Raw genomic sequence first — 23659 nt, forward strand, 5'->3', positions numbered from 1 at the left:
AAAAACTATAAACTGATATATGGATTTTGCTAGGTGAAAGAATAAGCCCTTAAAGCCTACGTATAATATGATTTTATTCACGAAATACTCTAGATAAAGCAAAACTGTAGGGGTAGAATCTAGATCACAGTTTGCAAGGAATTGGTGGGCACTGAAATGATTGACTTCAAAGGGACTATACCAGGGAAATTTTAAAGTGACAAAACTGTTCTGTATGATAACAGGGTAGTCAAAACCCATACAGTATTACATCAGAAAGAGTGAACTTTGAAAAACAAATTCAAATCCAATTGTGATGTTGAGGGAAGCCAAGATTAAAATGTAAACTACAGCACCTGAAGCCAACTGCATTACAAATGCATAACATAACTACACCAAATGGGTTGGGTTGATGTAAGTAACTTTAGAATTGAACGAGGTTCAAGTATCAGTATAATGTCAGTATCATGTTTAGTTTAATGTAAATAGACAAATAGGTATATAGCTGGAAAAACAAATGGATAGAAAAAGAAACAATTATAGGCACATGTGTGTACACTTGTTAGTATATCACTAAAGGTTGAATGTTTGTGTACCCCAAAGGGCACATGTTATAATCCTAACCCCCATTGTGGTTGTATTTGGAAGTGAGCGTTTTGGAGGTTGATTAGGACCTTAGGACAGAGCCCTTCCAATAGCCCTTTTGGGGTAATAATTTTATACATTTGTAATGCTTTTGAATTTATAATGCTACAAAACCCACGTGATTGGGATTAGAGCTCTTATGTAAAAGCCCCTGGAAACCTCCTTCACCATTTGAGGATATAGGAAGAAGACTGAACAGGAAAGGGACCCTCACCAGACACCAAAACTGCCAACCATGATCTTGAACTTTCCAGACACCAGAAGAGTAAGAAAGAAATTTCTGCTTTTTATAAACCACACAATACATGTTATTGTTTTATAGACGGCTTAACTAAGTATATACTTACAAATATTCTCTTATTTAAAGATGTACAAACAATGACACATCAGTTGCAACCACAAGCTCATGTAACATGTTGAGCCAGAACCATATACCAACATTCTCTTGAATTCCTAATACACAGAAATGGTGAGAAAATAAAGATTAAATCTTTTAAGTTACAAAACCTGGAAGAATTTATTTTATGTAGCAACAGAAAATTAATACACATTCTAATAATGCCTTTCCGAGCTATTTCTTCCTTGGTCCAGTATACAATCTAAGATTATGCATTGGAACCAATCTTCATGTTTCTTTAGTTTTCTGAACTATACAATGGTTTCTGAACATATTGTTTATTTTGTTTATATCAAAATTTTTTAAAGAATGCAGGTAAGTTATTTTATAGTGTTTTATAGTTTAGGTTTATCTGATATTACCTCAGATTAGATTTACGTAATGGATGTTGGGCTGGAATATTTATAATTCATGTTTATTGTGGGATGATTTTTTATGGTCCCAAATATTTTTAAACAAATTCAATCCAAATAAATGAAAAAAGAATTGGTAAGTAAATTATAGTCCTTTTGATCAATAAAATATAGTAAGACCATTAAATAATATAATACAGATGAATTTTTATTGACAAAGTTAGGATAACATATTGCTTGGAAAAAAGAAAAACAAGTTCCAATGCTGAAAGCATGACTTAATCTCATTGATTATATTTGAGAATGTAAATACAGTTGTCTCTCAGTATCTGGGGAAGACTGATTCCAGGACCCCATGCAGATACAAAATCTGCAAATGCTTAAGTCCCTTATATAAAATTTGATGGTACTTGTATAATAATCTACAAAAATCCTCTTGTTTACTATGAACTATCTCTGATTACTTATTATACCTAATACAATATAAATACCACATAAGCAGGTATTGTAATGTTTAGAGAATAATGTCAAATAATTTTTAAAAAGCCTTTATTTCAAATATTTTCTATTTGTTAAAAAGCCTTTATTTCAAATATTTTCTATCTGTAGGTAGTTGAATCTGTAAATGAGGAGTCTATGAATATTGATAGCCAACTATATTAATTTTTTGTGTTAAGGCAAAAATTATTTCTTCCAATTATTATGTGTGTTCTGGTTCTTTTCTTTTCCAGTATCAGGGCTTGACCTCAGGGGCACTTGGCCGCTGATCCACATTCCCATCCCTATTTTGTATTTTAGAGATGAGGTCTCACTGTGTTACTAGGTACCTCACTTTTTGCTGAGGCTCACTTTGAATTCACGATCCTCCTCCCTCAGCCTCCTGAGCCACTGGGATTACAGGTGTGGTAACCATGCCCAGCATGTTCCAGCTATTTTCTGTATTAAGTATATTATTGCTTAGGCAATGAAAAAGCCATTAGATGCTCTTTGAAACATAAGTGAATTTGATGTTAGTAATCCAAGTTTAGAACACATGATCTAAGATCATAAGAGTACTTTATAATTCAGTCACATGACCAAGTTACACAAGAAATTTTACTCTGCATATTTGTCAAATATTCTATAGATGTTCATATATACATTAGTAGGAAAGTACTATTAGTGAAAGAGAAATGCAGTAGTATCATTCAATAAAACAATTAGTATGTACATGTCAATAGTCTACTCTATCCCAAATATTCCTCACATTCCACATAGAAAGAGAACTAAGGAAAAGAATGTAAAGGAAAGAGAAAATGTAGATTCCATCTTTCAAAGTAAAATAATTCCTTTTCAGCTTTCTGAAATTATATATTTAAGTGAAACTATTTGGTGGCTTTTTTGAGGTTACAATTTTCAGAGAATTTATTTATAATATTAAGTTTAAATAATTCAATTTGTTCTTTTTTTTTTTTTTTTTTTTTTTTTATTTTTTTTTTTCTTTACAAAACTTTAATGGAAAAAATGTAGGACTTGGACACATCACAATAGTTTAGTGCCTGAATATTGTACAATCAGAAAGGATCTTGTCCCTGTGTTATTGATTCATGGTCTTTCAATTGGTTAATGCCCAAATCACCCAATCATGATGCTTCCTCCTACTATCTGAGTTTCTTTTTTTTTTTTTTTTTTTTTTTATTGTTGGCTGTTCAAAACATTACATAGTTCTTGATATATCATATTTCACAATTTGATTCAAGTGGGTTATGAGCTCCCATTTTTACCCCATATACAGATTGCAGAATCACATCAGTTACACATCCATTGATTTACATATTGCCATACTAGTGTCTGTTGTATTCTGCTGTCTTTCCTATCCTCTACTATCCCCCCTCCCCTCCCCTCCCCTCCCCTCCCCTCCCCTCTTCTCTCTCTGCCCCCTTTACTGACATTCGTTTGTCCCCCTTGTATTATTTTTCCCCTTCCCCTCACTTCCTCTTGTATGTACTTTTGTATACCTCTGAGGGTCTCCTTCCATTTCCATGCATTTTCCCTTCTCTCTCCCTTTCCCTCCCACCTCTCATCCCTGTTTAATGTTAATCTTCTTCTCATGCTCTTCGACCCTACTCTGTTCTTAGCTACTCTCCTTATATCAAAGAAGACATTTGACATTTGTTTTTTAGGGATTGGCTAGCTTCACTTAGCATAATCTGCTCTAATGCCATCCATTTCCCTGTAAATTCTATGATTTTGTCATTTTTTAATGCAGAGTAATACTCCATTGTGTATAAATGCCACATTTTTTTTATCCATTCATCCATTGAAGGGCATCTAGGTTGGTTCCACAGTCTAGCTATTGTGAATTGTGCTGCTATGAACATCGATGTAGCAGTGTCCCTGTAGCATGCTCTTTTTAGGTCTTTAGGGAATAGACCGAGAAGGGGAATAGCTGGGTCAAATGGTGGCTCCATTCCCAGCTTTCCAAGAAATCTCCATACTGCTTTCCAAATTGGCTGCACCAATTTGCAGTCCCACCAGCAATGTACAAGTGTACCCTTTTCCCCACATCCTCGCCAGCACTTGTTGTTGTTTGACTTCATAATGGCTGCCAATCTAACTGGAGTGAGATGGTATCTTAGGGTGGTTTTGATTTGCATTTCTCTGACTGCTAGAGATGGTGAGCATTTTTTCATGTACTTGTTGATTGACTGTATGTCCTCCTCTGAGAAGTGTCTGTTCAGGTCCTTGGCCCATTTGTTGATTGGGTTGTTTGTTCTCTTATTGTCTAATTTTTTGAGCTCTTTGTATACTCTGGATATTAGGGCTCTATCTGAAGTGTGAGGAGTAAAGATTTGTTCCCAGGTTGTAGGCTCTCTATTTACCTCTCTTATTGTATCTTTTGCTGAGAAAAAACTTTTTAGTTTGAGTAAGTCCCATTTGTTGATTCTAGTTATTAACTTTTGTGCTATGGGTGTCCTATTGAGGAATTTGGAGCCCGACCCCACCGACTGTAGATCGTAGCCAACTTTTTCTTCTATCAGACGGCGCGTCTCTGATTTGATATCAAGCTCCTTGATCCATTTTGAATTAACTTTTGTGCATGGCGAGAGAAAGGGATTCAGTTTCATTTTGTTGCATATGGATTTCCAGTTTTCCCAGCACCATTTGTTGAAGATGCTATCCTTCCTCCATTGCATGCTTTTAGACCCTTTATCAAATATAAGATAGTTGTAGTTTTGTGGATTGGTTTCTGTGTCCTCTATTCTGTACCATTGGTCCACCCGCCTGTTTTGGTACCAGTACCATGCTGTTTTTGTTACTATTGCTCTGTAATATAGTTTGAAGTCTCGTATCGCTATACCGCCTGATTCACACTTCCTGCTTAGCATTGTTTTTGCTATTCTGGGTCTTTTATTTTTCCATATGAATTTCATGATTGCTTTCTCTATTTCTACAAGAAATGCCGTTGGGATTTTGATTGGCATTGCATTAAACCTATAGAGAACTTTTGGTAATATCGCCATTTTGATGATGTTAGTTCTGCCTATCCATGAACAGGGTATATTTTTCCATCTTCTAAGATCTTCTTCTATTTCTCTCTTTAGGGTTCTGTAGTTTTCATTGTATAAGTCTTTCACCTCTTTTGTTAGGTTGATTCCTAAGTATTTTATTTTTTTTGAAGATATTGTGAATGGAGTGGTTGTCCTCATTTCCATTTCAGAGGATTTGTCGCTGATATACAGGAATGCCTTTGATTTATGCGTGTTGATTTTATATCCTGCCACTTTGCTGAATTCATTTATTAGCTCTAATAGTTTCTTTGTAGACCCTTTTGGGTCTGCTAGGTATAGAATCATGTCATCTGCAAATAGTGATAATTTAAGTTCTTCTTTTCCTATTTTGATGCCTTTAATTTCTTTCGTCTGTCTAATTGCTCTGGCCAGTGTTTCGAGAACTATGTTGAACAGAAGTGGTGAGAGAGGGCATCCCTGTCTTGTTCCAGATTTTAGAGGGAATGCCTTCAATTTTTCTCCATTCAGAATGATGCTAGCCTGAGGCTTAGCATAGATTGCTTTTACAATATTGAGGTATGTTCCTGTTATCCCTAGTTTTTCTAGAGTTTTGAACATAAAGGGATGCTGTACTTTGTCGAATGCTTTTTCCGCATCTATCGAGATGATCATATGGTTCTTATTTTTAAGTCTATTGATGTGGTGAATAACATTTATTGATTTCCTTATATTGAACCAGCCTTGCATCCCAGGGATGAATCCTACTTGATCATGGTGCACAATTTTTTTGATGTGCCTTTGTATCCGAGTGGCCAGAATTTTATTGAGGATTTTTGCATCTAGGTTCATTAGAGATATTGGTCTGTAGTTTTCTTTCTTTGAAGTGTCTTTGTCTGGTTTAGGTATCAGGGTGATGTTGGCCTCGTAGAATGAATTTGGAAGTTCTCCCTCTTTTTCTATTTCCCGAAGTAGCTTGAAAAGTATTGGTATTAGTTCCTCTTTAAAGGTTTTGTAAAACTCTGCTGTATACCCATCCGGTCCTGGGCTTTTCTTAGTTGGTAGTCTTTTGATGGTTTCTTCTATTTCCTCAATTGATATTGGTCTGTTTAGGTTGTCTATATCCTCCTGACTCAATCTGGGCAGATCATATGACTTAAGAAATTTATCTATGCCTTCACTATCTTCTAATTTATTGGAGTATAAGGATTCAAAATAATTTTTGATTATCTTCTGTATTTCTGAAGTGTCTGTTGTGATATTGCCTCTTTCATCCCGTATGTTAGTGATTTGAGTTCTCTCTCTTCTTCTCTTCGCTAGCATGGCTAAGGGTCTGTCGATTTTGTTTATTTTTTCAAAGAACCAACTTTTAGTTTTGTCAATTTTTTCAATTGTTTCTTTTGTTTCGATTTCATTGATTTCAGCTCTGATTTTAATTATTTCTTGCCTTCTACTTCTTTTGCTGTTGTTTTGCTCTTCTTTTTCTAGGATTTTGAGATGAAGTATGAGATCATTTATTTGTTGGTTTTTTCTTTTTTTAAGGAATGAACTCCAAGCAATGAATTTTCCTCTTAGAACTGCTTTCAATGTGTCCCATAGATTCCGATATGTTGTGTCTGTGTTTTCATTAATCTCTAAGAATTTTTTAATTTCCTCCTTGATGTCTTCTATAACCCATTGATCATTCAGTAACCTATTGTTCATTCTCCAAGTGATATATTCTTTTTCCTTCCTTCTTTTATCGTTGATTTTCAGTTCCATTCCATTATGATCAGATAGGATGCATGGTATTATCTCTACTCCTTTGTATTGTCTAAGAGTTTCCCTGTGACATAATATATGATCTATTTTTGAGAAGGATCCATGTGCTGCTGAGAAAAAAGTGTAACTGTTTGATGTTGGGTGGTATATTCTATATATGTCAATTAAGTCTAGGTTATTAATTGTGTTATTGAGTTCTATAGTTTCCTTATTCAACTTTTGTTTGGAAGATCTGTCCAGTGGTGAGAGAGGTGTGTTGAAGTCTCCCATGATTATTGTATGGTGGTCTATTAGACTCTTGAACTTGAGAAGAGTTTGTTTGATGAACATAGCTGCACCATTGTTTGGGGCATATATATTTATGATTGTTATGTCTTGTTGGTGTATGGTTCCCTTGAGCAGTATGTAGTGTCCCTCTTTATCCCTTTTGATTAACTTTGGCTTAAAATCTATTTTATTTGATATGAGTATGGATACTCCTGCTTGTTTCCGAAGTCCATATGAGTGATATGATTTTTCCCAACCTTTCACCTTCAACCTATGTATGTCTTTTCCTATCAAATGCGTCTCCTGTAGGCAGCATATTGTTGGGTCTTGTTTTGTGATCCATTCTACTAGCCTGTGTCTCTTGATTGGTGAGTTTAAGCCATTAACATTTAGGGTTATTATTGAGATATGGGTTGTTCTTCCAGCCATATTTGTTTATTTATGTTACTAAACATGGTTTGTTTTCCACTTTGATTATTTTCCCCCCTTTAGTGTCCTACCTCCCACTGTTGGTTTTCATTGTTATTTTCCATTTCCTCTTCCTGTAATGTTTTGCCAAGGATGTTTTGAAGAGATGGTTTTCTAGCTGCAAATTCTTTAAACTTTTGTTTATCGTGGAAGGTTTTAATTTCATCTTCCATCCTGAAGCTTAATTTCGCTGGAAACACAATTCTTGGTTGGAACCCATTTTCTTTCAGTGTTTGAAATATGTTATTCCAGGATCTTCTAGCTTTCAGAGTCTGTGTTGAAAGATCAGCTGTTATCCTGATTGGCTTACCCCTAAATGTGATCTGCTTCCTTTCTCTTGTAGCTTTTAAAATTCTCTCCTTGTTCTGTATGTTGGGCATCTTCATTATAATGTGTCTAGGTGTGGGTCTCTTATGATTTTGCACATTCGGCGTCCTGTAGGCTTCTAGGATTTGGGGTTCTGTCTCATTCTTCAAGTCTGGGAAGTTTTCTCGAATTATTTCATTGAATAGATTGCTCATTCCTTTGGTTTGAAACTCTGTTCCTTCCTGTATCCCAATGACTCTTAAATTTGGTCTCTTGATGTTATCCCATATTTCTTGGATGTTCTGCTCATGGTTTCTTAACAGTCTTGCTGAGCTGTCTATGTTCTTTTCAAGTTGAAATACTTTATCTTCATTGTCTGATGTTCTGTCTTCTAAGTGTTCTACTCTGCTGGTAGTATTCTCAATTGAGTTTTTAAGTTGGCTTATTGCTTCCTGCATTTCTAGGATTTCTGTTTGTTTGTTTTTTATAACCTCTATTTCCCTGTATAGTTGATCTTTTGCTTCTTGGATTTGTTTATGTAATTCATTGTTGAAGTGATCTTTCATTGTCTGATTTTGCTGTCTGATGTCTTCCTTGAGACTCCAGATCATCTGAAGCATGTATATCCTGAATTCTTTATCTGACATTCCATCAGCTGCAGCTATTACCTCTTCTAAAGTTGAGTTGACCTGCAATGCTTGTGGTCCTTTCTTTCCTTGTCTCTTCATACTGTTCGCGTTCTTTTCTTCTTGGTGAAACTGTTGTGCTATTGAATTTTCCCCCTATATATTTATATTGGTCTTGTATAGTTGTAAAGTCTCCCTCGCAGGCACGGGCGGCGGCTCTGCCCCTCCGCCAATTGGGGCAATGTGCCTACCACGCCGGCAGGCCGCTGGGCCTGCTCTGCCAGTCGGTAGCAGGTCCGCCGTCCTTGCAGGCGCGGGCGGCGGCTCTGTCCCTCTGCGGGCCGCTAGGCTTGTTCTGTCGGTGGTCGCCGTTCTGCCTACTTTGCAGGCTCAGGCAGCGGCACTGCCCCTCTGCAGGCCTCTGGGACTGTACTGCTAGTGGGTCGCAGGTCCGCCTACTTTGCAGGCGTGGGGGGGGGGGCGGCTCTACCCTTCCTCCGGCCACTGGGCCTGTTCTGTCTCTCGGTTGCAGGTCTGACCTGTTCTGATGGTGGTCTCAGTTCCGATTACCTTGCAGGCGCGGGGGGGAGGGGGCGGCTCTGCCTCTCAGCAGGCCGCTGCTCCTCTTCTGCCGGTGGGTCGCAGGCCCGCCTACCTTGCAGGAGTGATTGGAAGCTCTGTCCCGCCGCGGGCCACTGGGCCTTTTCTGTCGGTGGTCACCCTTCCCCTACCTGGCAGGCGAGGGGGGTGGGGGGCGGCTCTGCCCCTCAGCAGGCCGCTGGGCCTGCTCTGTGTTTGGTCCCAGTTCCCTCTACTATGCCGGCGCAGGGGGAGGGGGCGGCTCAGCCTCTCAGCAGGCGGCTGCTCCTCTTCTGCCGGTGGGTCGCAGGCCCGCCTACCTTGCAGGAGTGATTGGAAGCTCTGTCCCGCCGCGGGCCACTGGGCCTTTTCTGTCTGTGGTCACCCTTCCCCTACCTGGCAGGCGAGGGGGGTGGGGGGCGGCTCTGCCCCTCAGCAGGCCGCTGGGCCTGCTCTGTGATTGGTCCCAGTTCCGTCTACTATGCCAGTGCAGGGGGAGGGGGCGGCTCAGCCTCTCAGCAGGCGACTGCTCCTCTTCTGCCGGTGGGTCGCAGGCCCGCCTACCTTGCAGGAGTGATTGGAAGCTCTGTCCCGCCCTGGGCCACTGGGCCTTTTCTGTCGGTGGTCACCCTTCCCCTACCTGGCAGGCGAGGGGGGTGGGGGGCGGCTCTGCCCCTCAGCAGGCTGCTGGGCCTGCTCTGTGTTTGGTCCCAGTTCTCTCTACTATGCCGGCGCAGGGGGAGGGGGCGGCTCAGCCTCTCAGCAGGCGACTGCTCCTCTTCTGCCGGTGGGTCGCAGGCCCGCCTACCTTGCAGGAGTGATTGGAAGCTCTGTCCCGCCCTGGGCCACTGGGCCTTTTCTGTCGGTGGTCACCCTTCCCCTACCTGGCAGGCGAGGGGGGTGGGGGGCGGCTCTGCCCCTCAGCAGGCCGCTGGGCCTGCTCTGTCTTTGGTCCCAGTTCCCTCTACTATGCTGGCGCAGGGGGAGGGGGCGGCTCAGCCTCTCAGCAGGCGGCTGCTCCTCTTCTGCCGGTGGGTCGCAGGCCCGCCTACCTTGCAGGAGTGATTGGAAGCTCTGTCCCGCCCTGGGCCACTGGGCCTTTTCTGTTGGTGGTCACCCTTCCCCTACCTGGCAGGCGAGGGGGTGGGGGGCGGCTCTGCCCCTCAGCAGGCTGCTGGGCCTGCTCTGTGTTTGGTCCCAGTTCTCTCTACTATGCCGGCGCAGGGGGAGGGGGCGGCTCTGCCCCTCAGCAGGCCGCTGGGCCTTCAATTTGTTCTTATTAAATATGTTTTTATTATTTGTCTCCTAAAATAGGCTTTACTTCTTAGAATATTATCCACAAGTTGGTTTCCATTAGCTATGTGCACATAAATGCACAGGTAGGGGGTTTCAAAATGTTCCAGCATATAATCTTATAGTGTAGAGCTTTTGAACATTTATGAGAAATGTTTTATGAAATTAGATATCAAGGCAAAGTGTGTAATCACTCAAAGGTATAAATACTATGAATCAAAGAACCCTTGAGGATGTCAAGACATAATGCATATAAAGGTCTAAGAATTCTACCTGCTCTTGGGCAGAATGTCAGAAATATTGGATTTCTATCTTGCTGTTAAAAGAGCAAATTAACTATAAATAACTGAGATTAATCTTGCTTCCACCTAGATAAATTATTAGGCATTTGATAGACTTTCATGAGGGAAGAAAAGTGAAGTCTCACAATAACTTATCATATAAGAAAGTATAGGTATAAAGCAAACACTTGGGATTTCTGACAGATTTTTACATGATCAAGTACTTTGGAACGATGTTCTCAGCACATCTATTTGTGGCTACAATAGCATTTGCCTCTTTTAATTTCTATCCATCTTCTTTGTATTTCTTTCTCATAATTTTTTGCTCACTCATTTTTTTATATTGAGTGTTGTGTTTTCCAAACAGATATATATCTAACATGATACCATTTATATCTTTTAAATTTAACATCTAGTGTTTTCTTTACTGTAAACTATATATTTTTGCTTCTCCTTGAAAATTTCCACTTATCACATTCCATACATTTCTGAGCATTTGACAGCATCTGTTCATCTCTCTAAATGTTCAGGTCTTTGTTTCTTTTATGCATAATTTAAATCAGATTTTCTTAAGTAATAGATACAGCCTAGGCTCCACAGAACATTCTACCACAATACATTTAGTCACTTAGCATTTCCTCCTCTATTTTCATGGAAGTCTTTGTTGGGTCTTCATTCTTATTTTGTTAATAATGAAATGAAGCTTCACTTTTTTCCCTTGATTTAATTTCCTAATCAGCTCAGAGACAAAGAAAAGAAAGATGTACTAAATACAAGTCAAACACAATGGCGTTTTTTGTTTGTTTGTTTCATTCAGTGTAAAGATTAGTAACTCTTTGCCTGAGCACACACAATATCTGAGATTTTGATGGATATATATATACACACTTATGATCCTATAGACATAGTCTTGAATGAAATTATAAGGAAGCATATCATTGCTTTTGCCTTCATGTTCATAAAGACCATGGCTTAATGACACAAAAGAAGAAATGATGGTGTACTGTCATTGAGAAGGTAATAACACAATTATCTTGTTTTTGTTGTGGTTAAGAAAGAGGCATGATGACAGCAGGAACATTGCAAAGAAATTTCACTGAAGAGAGAATATGAGGAGGAAATTCTCTACTGAATAAGCAGTCCTGAAAAGCGTAAAACAGAGTATGATAGCTACTAAATAGAACTGTAAATAAATTCTTCCAGATACTCAAAGAATAGATGGTTGATTGTGACGATGTGATCCAAAAAGTTTGCATTGAAGATGGGTCTTAGAAAACAGGCAAGACTCTGCTAAGCAGAGGAATTGAGGAAAATCACTCCTGGTGGTTTCCACAAGAGAAGCAGAAAGTTGCAGATGTGTCATATGAATGATAATCACAGCACACATTTAAGTAATCCTTGCTGTGTTCTCAGTGTCTTACACATATTAGCCGATTTCATCCGTATGAGAACTCTCTCCATTTGCTACTAGTAATGTCATTGTTTTTCTTATGAGGAATAGAAGGCAGAGGGCTTGAGTAATTGAAACTTAATTCAACAAAATTAGTAAGGGACCCAAATTTTGGACCCAGGAAACCTGGCTCCAAATCTGTATTCTTAATTGTTAGGCAATTCTACCTCCATAAGGCAAAACTGTAGCATAATTAGATCCTCAGGTAAGAATGGAACGCATATAGCTTGAGTGCTGCCGCAGCTCTGTGGCACTATTGGCAGACGTCCGCAATCAGTATTAACATACTTTCCCACTCAACCTCAGATTGCTTAAGTCATCATAATACAAAAACCACTGTTAATAAATCATACTGACTTGGGAGTTGAAAACTATGTTACAGGCCTACAAGAATAGCTAATTCTCTCAATATAAGAATGTATTGAAAAGACTAAGAGCTGCAGACTGGGAGAATAACAGTATATTTTTGTTATACTCTAGGCTAAAAAGAAACAGAGAAACAAAATGGAAATAAAACAATTCACTGAAGTAGAAAAATATATGCTGAAGCCATTTTACAACTAGATTAGATGCTCTGAGAAGGCAGGGAATGAACCTACTACCTATACCATATGCCTTTCCACCCATCAACAATTTTATTCCTACTGAAAATTCAGTATTCTGCAGAGATTTATTTGGTCTGAGCATGACAGTATATCACAAGAAAAATCAGCCTTATTATCTTACATAGATGGAAAGCATGATAATAAATGTATTATTGGGGAGAACAGAAATTTATGGGGAGAAAATGACTTTGACTCAAATGGAGGTTTCAGAAGAGCCTGCCCTCTTAGTATTTTGAGAGAAGGAAACCCAAAATCCACATATAATTAGGACAGTTATTTACCAGCTAAACCATCTGGTCTTATTTTCTTCTTCACAAATAGCTATGACTGGAGATGCTTGGGGTATATGGGGCAGGAGGACATAAAGTAGAAACTTTGTTTTAACAGGGAAATCATTTCTACCTTGTCCCTTCTGGGTCTGCATATTATGTACAATCCCTGCACAGAAGGTTCTAGAACAACCCTATCAATGCTGGAACATCCAGTCATATGTTGAATGTGTAAAATGTCTTTTTATATGCTTAGGAAGATTTTATAGTTGCTTTGTATATTTACAGTTACCTTATGTGATTTTGTTCCACAGTTTGAGTCTTAAAATGTTTGGTGAAGACATATTCTACCTTCTTAAATTGAATGTGATATTTTCCCTACATCTTTTCTCTTCATTCACATATGAACAGCAGTCTCCAATGAACCTCTGTGGACTAGTGCAAGATATAAACCATATTGCCCAGTGTCTATACATTTGGATTGTGGTGTAAGAAAGAACATGGGGTGTGTCAACCTTTACTTCTATATAAGACAAGTCTCAATGAAAAACAGAATTCTACATAGACATGACAAATCAAGGTACCTGATAAAAGAGGTAATTTACAGTGTGCAAGCAGGGTCAGCAGAATAGCAAGCAATGCTGAAGCATCCCAGCTGAGCAATGACATAAGCAATATTAATTTCCATGGGAGATGAAACAGAAAAAGAGGAGGGGTAAGAGACTGAACTGAAGAAGGAGAAAGCAGATCGGAGGAGGAGCCAAAGGGCGGTAACTGCTGTCATGGAGCGATGCAAGGACTTCTGCAATGACTTCAAAACCAGTCTCAAGGCCAGAGGGAGCAGGAAAGAAATACCCCAAATGTTCTTTTCACTTGTACTCTAATCTACTGGTGTTTTTCATGGACAAAACCCGACCAAAGAGAACATGTAAGGGGCCGGGGTTGTGGCTCAGTGGTAGAGCACTTGCCTAGCATGTGTGAGGCACTGAGTTCAATCCTCAGCACCACATATAAATAAATAAAGATCCACCAACAACTTAAAAAAAAACATTAAAAAAGAGAGAACATGTAATGAAGAGGTGTTCCATAGGAGTAGAATACTAAGAGAAAGAATAGAGAAAAAAGTTAAGAACATGTGTGGGGAAGAGTAAACTAATGATCAGTTTACAGTCCTTTACTCATTGATTTTACAATTCTTTGTAAAATAAGTATAATATAATCACTGTTCATTGGACCTATGAAGACTACATACAAGTAAAATATTGGATACAAAGACTACCCACCTTAGGTGTTCAATAAAAGTGAGCAGAAATTAATATTATTGTAGGTTTGAGATTGTGGCTCAGTGGCAGAGCACTTGCCTAGAATGTGTGAGGCACTGGGTTCAATCCTCAGGACCACATAAAAAATTTTAAAAGTTATTATGTCCATATAAAATTAAAATATTGTTTACATTACTATTATTATAAATAAAAATGTTATAAAGTTGCAAATACAAAAGAAAAAGGTTCAGTTTCATTACATAGCCATAGATTTTAACAAAATTTTGGCAATGGAGGCGGACAAGTAACAAGTGATTTAGCTGAATAAAGTATTTAATGAGCTGATAAAGGACCATGTCAGGCATAGGTACAAAAGAGGGGAGACATTTGAAAGACTGTAACCATCAACCAGGACATTTTGTTCCCAAAATGACATTAACCACATGTACACTTCAGAAAGGGAAAAAGAGGTTCATTCTCAGAGGAATTGAACAGGCTACAGTTAGAATTAAAGATTGCAGGTTTGAGGGCTTAGGAGATGGGTTAAATGAGATTTAAGCAAACAAACAAACCAAATGAACAAAACATTAGCCCACAGACCAACCAGCCGGATCCTATTCTTAGATACTGAGCTAAGTAGAAAGGTGGAGTGCTCTAGAGGGCTCATCTTTGAAGGAAAACGTCCATACCAGAAAAAAAGTTCCAAACTAATATTTCGAACTCTTTTCATGAAATGGTTTATTCCCTTACCAAAATTTAATAAAATAATTTTCTCACAATCATTCTAAAATGAAGTCAATGAACTCATAGATATACGTAAGAGTACTTTGCAATAAGTACATTGAAATAAGTTTATGATAAAGGAATTCACTCTAACATATGTTTATAAGCAAATATTGCTAGATATTTAGACATATGAGAGAATTCTCAAACAGAAAAATGGAGGGAGAAAAAGAGAGAATAAATAAAATTACAAAATAGAGAAAATAGATTTTGACAAACTAGAGATCATAGAACAGAAGAATATTATAAAAGTGTCCAAAAGAATGGGGGTGTGTGTGATAATCAATGTTTATAGCAGCACAATTCACAATAGCTAAGCTATGGCACCAACCTAGATACTCATCAGTGGATGAATGCATAAGGAAATTGTGATATATGTATACACAATGAGATATTACTCATCCATAAAGAAAAATGACTTTATGGCTATTGCCAGTAAATGATGGATCTCAAGAGTATCATGCTAAGTGAAATAAGCGAATCCCAGTTAAACAAAGGTCAAATGTTTTCTCTGATTATATGGATGCTAACCCACAATGGGGTGGAGGGAGAATATAAATTCAGTGGATTAGACAAAGGGGATGAAGGAAAAGGAGGGGGTGGGAATGGAAAAATCCACAGAAGAAATCTGACATAACTGTTCTATGTACATACACGAATAGACCACTGTGAATCTCACCATCGTGTTCATATACAAGACTGGGATCCTAATTAGAATAAGATATATTCCAAGCTTGTATAAATATATCAAAATGGTTTCTACTGCCATATATAACTAAAAAAGACCAAATAAAAAATTAATAAATAAATAAATATAATGCAGCTTGCCCAGGGAAAACAAGGTTTGATGATTATAAAAGAGAATATGGTATTTTAAAAAAAAATGAATGCTCAAAAAATAATTTAAAAAACAATTTTATATATATATATATATATATATATATATATATATATCTACATATTTTTAAATTACACATTTAATTATTTATAATATATGTAAGTGTTTGAAATATTTGTATATTATCCAAATAATAAAACTTAAAGTCACCAACAACAGGAAAAACAGACATTATGGTTTTAATATATAGAGATAGTAATAGAGGTTCAATACTATTTGCCAAAACTGTTTAATCTCAATGTAAAATGTAACATTCAAACTGAGAAACAGTCTGCAAAACAACTGACTCAGTGAGCCTCCAAAATAATCTGACAATTACAAGAAAAACTGGGAAACACTCTAAATTATAAGAAACTAAAGACTTTCTCCAATAAAAAGAAAATTTTTTGAAGAACACTATAGGGAATATAAAAGTAGATTATATATTGAAATTTGTCTAATATTAATACTATGTAAAGTATCACAATCACATTAGCTATAGCTCCAAGGGAAAATATTTTTAAGATCGAATCCTATACCCAGCCAAACTATTAATAAGCGGGAACAGTAATAGACAGTTTTAAACATACATTGTAGACACGAAAGTTATCAAAGATTCCACTTCCTATTCATCATTTTTAGGAATTCACTGGAGGTTTGGCTTCCAAAAGCATGAGAAGGAATGCTCCAGAAACAGAGGTAGACAAAGAGAAACCATTATCTATCCAAATGGCAACAGATGTCCCAAGAACCTTATGATAATCATCAAGGGGAAAATGGTGTGGAAAGAATAGTGGTGGATTGAAGTTCTAGAACATCTGGAAAGAACATAGATTAGCATGCACAAAATTATGCATGTAAGAAAATATGTGAATTAACTATTGGGAACATAAACATTTTTCTTTCAAGCAAGGAAATAAACAATAGCATACAGTGAATGGAGTTTATATCATTATAAAGCTGTAAATGTTGATTTTTGATTTGTCTAAAAATAGTGCAGGTGACAATTTAAGAAGGTGGAAAGAAGAGTTGATGTGGATTATGCAAGTGAGCTAAATGTTCATTCTCTTAAATGGACCAATCATTGGATAATACTTATAAGATTAGCTTAGAACTACAGAGTTAACCATCAAAAAGAGATGAAGTTCAAAGTCTAGAAACTTAGAAGCAGGATTAAAAACTGTGTGGACAAAAATGTGTGTGCATACTATTTTTCTTTTTCTTTTACTTGCTCTGTTGTATACCAGACCCTGAGACAAAGGTTTATGTGTGAGTAATTGTTTGTAAATATGATCCCAAGGATAAGGATAAGAGCTAGTTAGGTAAAGTGGGAATAAAATGAGAGCTCATATAAGGACATATTATTTTTAGTCCTGTGATTACCAAGCAGGTACTCAATATGTATCTAAAATTGAAAAAGTTATACTAAGAAGCAGAACAGTCAGTGTGGTAAACTGGTACTGAAGTAAAATGAGAATCCAATGTTTAGGATTAATTTTGCTTGTTCAAACAACCAGGAAATTCCATTACTTACACAAATGGAAGTCAGAGATGCTTGAGTCAACCATAAATCTTCATGAGCAAAGAGTATCCTGGCCCACCTTTCAGAATCAATCCTATTCCCTACCTTAAATTGTATATTCTTCGCATGTTTTGTTAACTTCTTTGCCTTTCCATTGCTGTGTGTGTATAGACACATAAATAATTACTATATACATTTATATGTATAATAATTATTGATTGGAATCAAGAGTCTAGGGTTCTAGCTTCATATCCATATCCTTTTGTGAATTTTTTTTAATTAAAAAAGTAAAACATTTCAGAGAATCGGTTTTCTTATCTGTAAAATAATAAAATTAGGTCATTTCAAAGCTCCCACATGTTACAATTCTATCAGCTGAGCAAAGAGATGTGTAAGATATCTTCACAAAAGGATTAGAGCTGTGAAGTCGCCTGAGTTTTAAACAAAATTTCTCATTTGTGAAATATCACACAGATATGTTTGTCAACAGCAAAAAAATATCCTATCTGAAAGCCAAATTGGAAGCAGTGCCAAATATTACTTATATCAGTTGCTGGTTTTTCATTTATTTTCTTTCCAAATAGTGCCCAAACTAACAACCATTATTTGCATTATTTTCCCCTCCATAGGACACTGCATTCAAGGCAAAAATATATTCAAAGGAACACAAACTGACAAAAGTGTCTGACTTGGTTTGTGGTTTGGATAACAGCCCATCTATTATAGCCAGTCTTAATAGAACATATAGCATATGAATGTCATATAGTTTTGTTTTTATTCTCATTCTCAAAAAATCAATAATGTATACTGTTCTTGCCACAGATGCTTTTTTTGCATGTATAATTTATTTCAATATATTTGATGTTATCAATGTGATTTTACATGTACAATTGTGTTTTAAACATTAATACAGAACAAACATGTTGATCAGCTTAAAAACTAAAGTTTAACAGTGATTAAATTGGCAAGAATGAGAAAAAATGATAAAATATTAAATAAAATGCTAGTGAAAAAAAGAGGATGGTGCATAGGCTCAGTTAAAAATTCTAAATAAAATAAAACAGTAATGAGATACTACTATACTGCCATTAGAATGGCTAAAATATTTTCCTTTAAAAAACTGACAATAGCTATGGATTTTAAAAATGTGGAGCAACAGAATCTTTCATTCATTGCCAGTAGGAATGCAAAATGGCACAGTCACTTCACAACTCAGTTTGACAGTCTCTTACATAACTAAGCCCAATAATCATGCTCCTAAGAATTTCCTCAATTAATTTAAAAAGTTATGTCTACCAAAAAAATCTGTATGTTAATATTCATGGCAATATTTTTTTATAATCACCAGTAACCTTATGTAACTAAGATGTCCCTCAAGACCTGAATCAATAAAATTTTGTGGATCCATAAAATGGAATATTATTCAGCAATAAATAGAAATGAGCTACCAAGGCATAAAAAAGCATTGAAGAAACTTAATTGGATATTACAAAGTGAAAAAATATAATATGAAAAAGGCTACATAGCATATGACTCAAATTACATGATGTTCTAAGTAAAATAAATCTAAGAAAAAGGGAAATGTACATAAATACCAGTTGACAAAGTTGCCTTCCCTGACGAGAAGGAATAATAATTCTGAAAATGCCATACTTGTACACTGGAAATAACTAAATAAGTAAAGAGATGACAGGTGGTAGTAGTCATGTTTCTTACTGTTGGTGTAGGAGGTTACAGACAAGCAAGAGAGAGAGTCTAGAAACATCCATATGGTGATAAATCAGAGTTGGAGACAACAGTATGAACTCATGTGTGGCTTACTATAAACACATATGGTTACATATAAAATATTTATAGATAAGTGTCTATACCAGGGTCAGTGTTACACACACACATATATTTGCTTGTTTTGTCAACTGAGGAAGCCTGTGAACAAAAACACCCTGAGAACAACAGTCATCCATTGTACCCAGACACTGGATTCTGATGCCATTCTTCAACAAAAGGAACTAGGTCTCCTTGAAGAAATGGATGATTCTATAATGGGCGTAGTGAATATACAAGATGAGTCCAGAACGTTTTATAGCACCATAAAATAAGAAATGGCTTGTACAAAAAACAAAAAAACGCACCGATTAAAGTATGCCAAAGGGATACAAGAACCAGGTGAAAGAGTTCCCAACGTCCCAAACTAGTGTAATAAAATAACTAAAGTGGGATTGATATTAGATCATAACCCAACACACAAAACAAATATCCATGAGTCCATACTGATGTTAAATAAATGATTCAATAAATAAATACATGGAGATGAACAGACAAATATTTTGTACAGAAGAATCCCAAATAAATTATGTTGATAAATAAGTATTTATGTATAGATCCTTACTTCTTAAGTGGGAGCTGTACATAGTGACTTCCTTCCAAAGACAGTAGTTTAAAAAAAGAGAAAAAGGCTAGCACAGCTAAAGAAACTTGACGTGACCACCTCAGCCAAATGACTAAAATCAGTACCAACAGTGCTAAGGAAGTGATGTTAATGGTATGCAACAACCTTGATAGAATAAGATCACAACTTTTACCTTCATTGGTCTTCCTGCCAAAAGCACATAACCCCAGTGTAATCATGAGGAAAACATCCCATAAATAACAACTGAAGGACAATCCACAAAACACTTGAGTCCTCCTCAAAACTGCCAAAAGTCACCCAAATTAAGCAGGGTCCAAGAAACAACCGCAGCCAAGAGGATTTGAGGGCATATCATGACTTTGCATTGATGTGATGACCTGGATGGGATCCTGGAGCAGGAAAAGGACATTAGGGGGAAACTAAGGAAACCTGAATAAAGTATGGACTTCAGTTAATAACATTACGTCATTCTTAGTTCAATTGTTAACAAATATACCCTGCTAGCGTAAAATGTTAATAATAGAAGAAATCCCATCATGATGGGAAATCACCCTATACCAGTCAAAGAACTATGTCTGGCGGTGGCCCTCTTCCTAATAGATTCCCAAGGTGGTGCTGGGCATAATGTGAGGAGAGAAGGAGACTGTTTGAGAGGCTGGCCAACCTGGCTTTTATAGCACATCTGCTCTTGAGATGACCTATTAACTCATTAATCACATGAATAGAATAGTCCATTCACAAAACAGAGCCATAATCATATCCTAAAAGTTCCATCTGGTAGTGCTTCTCAATGTCCCATAATAGGGTTGAAATTTCAACATTAGTTTCAGAGGGGACCCACCATATTCAAATTATGTTAATTTAGGACTTTTATACTATTGAAATTTCTGTTGCATTTCTCTGTATTTAAAATGTTCAGTCCAAATCTATTTTCTCCTCATTCAATTAATTATTCATATTAGAAAAAAATTAAATATAATTTGAAATAAACCCTAATGCACTCACACTCATACATATATGCACACATACTTTAAGAAATGAAACATTTTATTTTAGTTTTCTTTATGCTTTTAGACTAGATTCTAACCTACCATTAGAGGAAAGTGATTGGCTACAATATCCTGAAAAAAAAAAAAAGAAACACAATGGTTTGTAAGTCTTCTACACAGTTCTTTTTCTAAACTCACTGTGTATTTTACTATAATCCATAGATGGTACTCTGATTGTGGCATACTACTACCTTGTCTTTTTTTTGGTTAAGAAGTAAAAAATCATAAGCTTTCTAATCAGTCCTCAGAACCTCAGGAAAGCCTGCCTGCCTCCACATCCTCAATCAGGTCAAATCTTCTTGCTTTACATATTCATATATAATGTAGCTCTCCTTCTAAAGATTTGTTATAGCTGTGATTTTTACATGTGTACATATGACTTTGATTAAAAAGAGCAGAGATGTTACCTGGTTTTGCCCAATTATGGTGATTGGCTCAGAGATGCAGTTTCTATAATTTGGGGTTTGGGTTGAATGACTTAAATTCTCCTTTCTCCTTCACTCTGGAAGCTATGTTATAATGACAGAGATTTGACTAATAGTCAAAGGTAAAAGATGCTTAGCTGGGTTGAAAATAATATCAGATGAAGTTTCAAAAGTTTTTAAAGCTTATTGTACATGGAAAGCCCAGTTCATAAACTAGGAGACTTCAAACCAAAATGTTAGGAAACTCTGCATGCAGGAGTTACAGTACAATGTATAAAGTGTATGTGAGGAAGCTCATCCATCTTTATCATGATTGGCTGTTGTAAATGTACACTTCTTTCAGGAAAGCAGAGATTTTAAGCGGATTAGTCTGTAAGTGATCACTTTAATTTCATGAACTATGCTGAGCAAGAAAAAAACCTATGCTTTATGTTTTGTTTATGATTATCAACTAGGGTTTCAGGTACATTAAAATAATTTACATTCTGGCTAAATGCCTACCTGGGTGGTTGGCTTTACAGTATCTAAATAGTAGGTTGATTAGTAATTGATTCATTATTAATAGTTGAAAACAATGAAACTGATTTGGACTGAAAGACCATAGAAGGGAGCTGCAAATATCAAATAAAATCCCCAGTGACTTGTCTTGCATTTGCCCATTGAATGCTGCCACAGGTCCTGCTAACATTGAACTTGTGTGGCTGCCACCACCACAGGACTTAATTCCACTGCCCACAGAGTGAGTGATCTTTAACCATTCTGCTGTATTCTTTCCTGGTGAGAACATCTGACTGGCAGAACCTGTTCAAAGTCCTGACTTCCAGCTGCCAGAGGACAGAAAGAAAGAATGCACAGAAACTTCAGACCTGCTAGTGTGAAGCAGGACCTTGTTTCCTACCAGACCCCCATGCTGGCCTTCTCCTAAAGAGTAAAGAGGTCTAGATGCTATGCACACAGCTCAGTGTATTAATGAAAGCTTGGAAGAGATTATTTCAAAAATTTTCTATTTCCTCAAATTGCCCAAATACTGCCCCCTCCCCAAAATGGACTATCTCTTTAAATACAACCTGAGGACAATTTTATTGTGCTATTGTTTCCCACCCCCCATTGGTTTCTTCATTATCATATTGTTTGAACTTAAAGCTATACCTGGAATATATACGTTCAATAAATATTAGTTAAATGAATATTACTCAGTATATAATTTTAAAATGACAAAATTTATGCCAGTGTTTACTTTATGTAATACACTTTATATGCTTTAAATTCATTAATTCTCAACATAGTCTTATGAAGGAGGTCTGATCGGCATCCCCATCTTAAAGACCAAAAAACCTAAGAAGATGGGGATTATGGGGAGTAATTCTCCTAAGGTCACACAATAATGAATAGCAGAGCCTAAATTTGGATTCTGACATGATTAAATGTCTACTTAATTCTCACTGTAGGTGGCATAAGAATTTTGTAGACTTTTTAAATTTACTGATTTTAAATTTGGTGTAGTATTATGAAAAAAAATCTAACTAAATCTACCTAGAAATCCTAAGATGGTATTGCAAAATATCATCACTGTTGTTTGTAAACTCAGTTCTACTCAGAAAATTTCAACATCTCAACATTTCCTAGTAATATTTTCAGCTCTCAATCTAGCCTTCCAGGACCACTTATAGTTTCATACTAGGTTCCTGGTGTGTGGCACAGTGTTTGCTATTGATAATAAACTTTACTTCTGTCACTGTCAAGGATTATTAGACTCATTGCCTACTCGACATTCACATGCACTGCAGTTTTCTATTTGTCCTTTGATGTTTTGTATTTGGAAAACTCCAGAATTCTAAATGTCATGTGCTGTATTTGGGGCACAGGCATAGGTAGCAGTAAGAAAGACATTGTGTTGAGTCCTAGTGGGCCATCTGTTCTTCGGAGTGCAGATCTAGCACCACATGGCAAACCCTCTTCCTGTTGGGCCCACATATTGCATGTTGTGCCATTTTTTTCTCCTGAGTGCTCCCATGGAATGGGGCCCAATGCCTAGTTGAAATATATAACCAGTGCTCATGGAATAAGTCATTCCCCTAAACCTAGTGTCAGTCATTTCTCATATGCAAATAAAGACATAAAATTTAATCTGAGACACAGATTCAGGTATACATCCAACCCAAGGACGCTTTAAGAAGGTCTTCAGTCACATATTCTTTTCCTTAAACACAATTGTTGAAATGTCTCATTTTCATTAAATTTGTAACAGAGATCTGGTAGGACTCAGCAAATGCAGCACAAAGAACTATGAGAAAACATAGCTCAAAATGCAGGCTCACCAACCAGCAGTGTCACACAGTGCAGGTTGGCTGAATAGCATCAGATCCAGGCACACACTCAGAAACTGGCAGAGCCAGGTAGCTGGCCAAAGAAAGAGAAGAAAGACCTCAGGTGGTGGTCATCATATATACATCCTGCTTGCAGCTCAACTGTCAGGGTCCACCCCGTTTCAGTGAGATAGTCTTACCATGCTTTGTTTCTTGCATATCACTTTCATCCCTCATGTTCTCCTATCATAATTCAAG

Source organism: Marmota flaviventris, chromosome 10 (genome assembly GCF_047511675.1).
Source record: "Marmota flaviventris isolate mMarFla1 chromosome 10, mMarFla1.hap1, whole genome shotgun sequence".
NCBI lineage: Eukaryota > Metazoa > Chordata > Mammalia > Rodentia > Sciuridae > Marmota > Marmota flaviventris.